We start from the raw sequence: 4,632 nt of genomic DNA, 5'->3' as shown, positions 1-4,632 counted from the left end.
ACGGAAGAGAAAGTTTGAAATTTCTTAAATAGATCTCTCTGCAAAGAAAACCGTCTTTGTTTCGAGTATCATATCAGTGTCACTCTTACCCCTATTGTGCGATAACACGAAACGGGCTGCCCTTCTTTGCACTTTTTCCTGTCCTCTGTCAATCCTATCTGGTAAGGATCCCACACCGCGCAGCAATATTCCAACAGAGGGCGGACAAGTGTAATGTAGGCTGTCTGATAGCTTAGGTTCTATAGCTTAGTCTGTAGAACATTTGTCTCTGAAAGACAATGATCCCAGGTTTGAGTCCCGGACTGGCTCAAAATTTTAATCTCCCAGGAAGTTTCAACGAAAAGGTTGTTGAGGACTTAACCTGCCATTCTGCTACGTTTCACCGTCGACCCATCTCCCTGCACATACAACTAACACATACATACCCCTTCACCCCATGAGTTATGTCAGCGGTAATCAGTTGTTAGCAATTCCGCACCTACAACCCTAAAAAGTGAATGGTGACTTGTTAACAAGGAACACGGGGGAGGGGGGGGGGGATGGGTGGACAGGGGCTCGTCCCATAAGTAATGCTACACATTTTTTTTCTGAAAGCAGGTTGGTTTTATTCAGGATTCGAATACACCATATTATTACCCACTCTTTTGGCTACAAAACCCTATGTTTCAACATTATCTCCATTCAGTGTAGCGGCTTTAGGATACCTTACTGGGAGAGACTGTATGCCGTCGTGGTAACACTCTACTGGTCGACGTCAGAGCCAAACGTCATGCTGCATCAATAACCTCCCCATCATCCATGTGTTGCTTCCCGTGGAGTGCATCCTTTATTGGCAAACACACAGGTCATAGCGGTCTGGGCTGTTTTTGTGAGCTCCTCTCGGCTGTGCAAACTTGTGTGAGGCCATGCGATGTTATGGAGAAGGAGTTGTTCGTTTGCATTTTTGTGGCGACAAACAGCCTGAAACCGTGTCTTCAAAGTCCTGAAGGTAGCATAATACACTCCCGAGTTGGGTTTCACCACGAGGGAGCACATTAAACAGAATAAGCTCTTCAGAGTCCCAGAAGAAAGCCGCCATGATTTTACCGGCTGATAGCGCGGCTTTGAACTTTTTGCTCGGAAGAGAGATGGTGTGGCGACACTCCATGGGAGACCGGACAAGTTTGCGAGACCTTGTCGCGATAATGTGGAACGCCGCGCCCAACGACTCGCAGTTCTTTTGTTCGAGCCAGGTGTACGGAGACATTCTGCGAGCGGCTGTAAATATCTTCGATTCTGCTTTTCCTCAACATGAAACTCAATGAAAACTCTCTGCTGGAACGCACCTCCGAAGGAGACGCCATTTTGAAGGTCATGGCAGTGTCGCCACCTATCGAAACTTCATGAAACTATAGCAGCTGAAGCGGTAATATTACACGATGCCCCACAACAAATTCCGCATTTTTTTCAACCTAAATTGGCCTAGAAAAATGTGTTGCAATACTTATTGAATGCTCTTGTACCTCTCTGCTCTCTTCTTTTCAAAAATTATCAAATGCCGTCTGGAAAGTATACTGTTCCACTTGAAAGTTGCCTATTAAACAGCTACATTCAGTTTTTCGATAAAAATCAGGAAATGCTTTGCTGATATTTTGCAGAAGTGTTGTGTAATCATTATCGATGTATTCAGTATAGATTCTTTGAGCTCTATCTTTGAGATGTTGTGGTGGAAGCTTGGTGACCTCTGACGCTTACGAGCGCTTTCAGCCAATCAGTGACTGGACGCCTATAGTGGACGTTAGATGAGGCGACAATGGGTCACCAGTATTGGTGAAAAAGTCTCATTTATTGTAATTATTTGAAGCGGTTTTGCTACCTTGGAAGCATGATTAAACCAGATGGCGGTGCAACAGAGGACATTAACAGCCGCATCAACAAAGCAAGAGGAGCTTTTACAACTCTACGCTCTATCTGGCGATCGAAGGAAATATCACTGAGGACCAAATTGCGGATAATTGAAAGTAGTGCAAAATCTGTGCTCCTTTATGGATGTGAAACATGGAAAGTGAATAAACAGTTAATCCACAAGCTGCAGACATTCAACAACAGATATCTGAGGAACATCCTGGGAATACGGTGGCAAAATGTCATCTCTAACGAAACTCTTTGGGAAAGAACAAGCCAGAACTCAATTGAGCTGCAAATCAGAAGCAAGAAGTGGAGATGGCTAGGACATACTCTTAGAGGACCAAATGAACATATTGCGAGGGAAGCACTTGACTGGATCCCGCAAGGACGACTGAGACGAGGCAGGCCCAAAATGACATGGAGACGGTACTTGAAGCAGAAGGTCATCAGCAAGGAATAGGATGGGAAGAAATGAAGATACTAGCAGAAGACAGAACAAGATGGCGATCCTTTGTTGCAGCCCTATGCTCCACATAAGGAGTTACAGGAATTAATAATAATGAAGAAATTGAAGCGGTTGCTGAAAGGCAAGGATTTGCTATTAAATCATTCGTGTAGTGTTCGCATTCCACGGCTTACGTTTCACTAGACATGAAATGTATTTGCAGTTGCGAATGTAATCCACCTCCAGTCAAATAATGGAATGGTGGCAATGAAAATTTGTTCCGTACCAGGCCTTACCCCGGTAGCATACCGGCTGCCGCCATTCCAGCTGTGGTGCATTGAAGTGAATCATAGGTTGCACGTTAAGCCGAAGAAAATGAACACTAAAATTTGCTGTCGGCGGTAGTTGTCCGAGCGTCGGCTGCCTCTATCGCCGACGGCAATTAAGCCGTCATCGCCAAAGCAGCGGCGTACGTTACCAAATGCGAGTATACACACACACACACACACAGCAGTATTTCTACAACTGAGAGTTCTTTTGTTCATGTGTGAGTTGAGTCTTCATGAGTGTACACAGTTGTTAACTTTTTTCTGTTGCCTCAATAGAAAATTTTAATAATAATGAAGAGCTACACTTTCAAAAGTAACTTCTTCGAGGGCACCAAAGGGGAGAAACTGTTGCATTGCTACTAAATTATAGTAATTATTACGTCTTCAGGTTTCAAAGGATGCCATAATTTATAGGTTATGCGCAAGTAAATTACAAGTATTAGATCTCCAGTGGTATGTAACATAGAAAATAAGTACTAAAAGCCGTGTTTTATACCCTATAATGACAATTTTACTGTACAAAATGTTGTTGGAAAAGGTGATTTTACGAGGGATTAGTAATTTTCGATTAAGAATGAAACGGTTGCACCCCTCTTTACTACCTAAGTTACACTAAACAATCCGTTTTCTAGTTCCAGCAACAGAGTCAATCAACGCCATACCACCCGTAATCACTTATCCACAGCCGTATCAACAAGGTTTCACAACCCCTACGATTTCGCATCATTCACATCGTCCACATCTCCCACTTTCCACCCCACCAATGATTACGTCAGTTTCAACTCAAAATGCGCTGTCTGCTTCACCATCCTAACCAAGGCAAACTCATCCACCATTCAAAACACTAGTCTTGCATCGCTCACAACGCCCACATCTCCCACTTTACGATCCACTATCGGTTCCCTCAGTTTCTAGCCTAAATGAACAGCCTACTACACCATTCCAAACCATTACGGACAAAATGGAAAAAAATACTCCTGCAGCTGAACACTACGAAAATTTTATTGAATATGTTAACGAAGAAAACTGTGAAAGAAGTTCTTCAGTAAACTCCTACAATTCATCTTATAGAATGGATATACGAAGACAGTAACTTGTTCTCGAAAGAACAGTTACTGTTGATGACCGTACAGCTTTTCCCTGGAATAAATGATGACTAACTGAAAACCTCAGCTGCCGACAGGTGTTGTTGATATACCTCGACGTGGACAGCTGAAAATGTGTGCCCCGACCGGGACTCGAACCCGGGATCTCCTGCTTACATGGCAGACGCTCTATCCACCTGAGCCACCGAGGACACAGATGAATAGCGAGACTGCAGGGACTTATTCCTTGCACGCTTCCAGTAAGACTCACATTCCCAACTGTCCACAATTCTACATATGTATTGTACCTTATAGACATCGAAGTGTAACAAAACAACACCTGTCGGCAGCTGAGGTTTTCAGTTAGTCATCATTTATTCCAGGGAAAAGCTACACGGTTATCAACAGTAACTGTTCTTTCGAGAACAAGTTACTGTATTCGTATATATAGTTAAAGGCTACCCAGCCATTGACCTTCGTCTGTGCGAATGCGCACAGGTTGCCCAAACTCTTACGGGAATCGCCAAAGCGTGCGCGAGTAATGAGTGGTTGGGCAAATGTCTATAAGGTACAATACATATGTAGAATTGTGGACAGTTGGGAATGTGAGTCTCACGGGAAGCGTGCAAGGGATAAGTCCCTGCAGTCGCGCTATTCATCTGTGTCCTCGGTTGCTCAGATGGATAGAGCGTCTGCCATGTAAGCAGGAGATCCCGGGTTCGAGTCCCTGTCGGGGCACACATTTCCAGCTGTCCACATCGAGGTATATCAACAACACCTGTCGGCAGCTGAGGTTTACAGTTAGTCATCATTTATAGAATGTACATCGAATTATAATTTATGTTGTGCATTGACATATATTTGTGTATATAAAGGTCTGGTAATA

The 4,632-nt window shown here is 43.8% G+C and overlaps 1 non-coding gene across 1 annotated transcript; it reads right to left on the bottom strand.

The window, feature by feature from the left end:
• Positions 1-3,884: 3,884 nt before the first annotated feature.
• Trnat-ugu (transfer RNA threonine (anticodon UGU)) lies at positions 3,885-3,958 on the bottom strand. Its single transcript has one exon. It is a non-coding gene; the product is annotated as a tRNA-Thr (tRNA).
• Positions 3,959-4,632: the final 674 nt, after the last annotated feature.

The sequence above is a fragment of the Schistocerca nitens genome, chromosome 7 (genome assembly GCF_023898315.1).
Source record: "Schistocerca nitens isolate TAMUIC-IGC-003100 chromosome 7, iqSchNite1.1, whole genome shotgun sequence".
NCBI classification, from domain to species: Eukaryota; Metazoa; Arthropoda; class Insecta; order Orthoptera; family Acrididae; genus Schistocerca; species Schistocerca nitens.
Note: the sequence above shows the minus strand (reverse complement) of the source record. Positions and strands in the feature narration are given on the sequence as shown.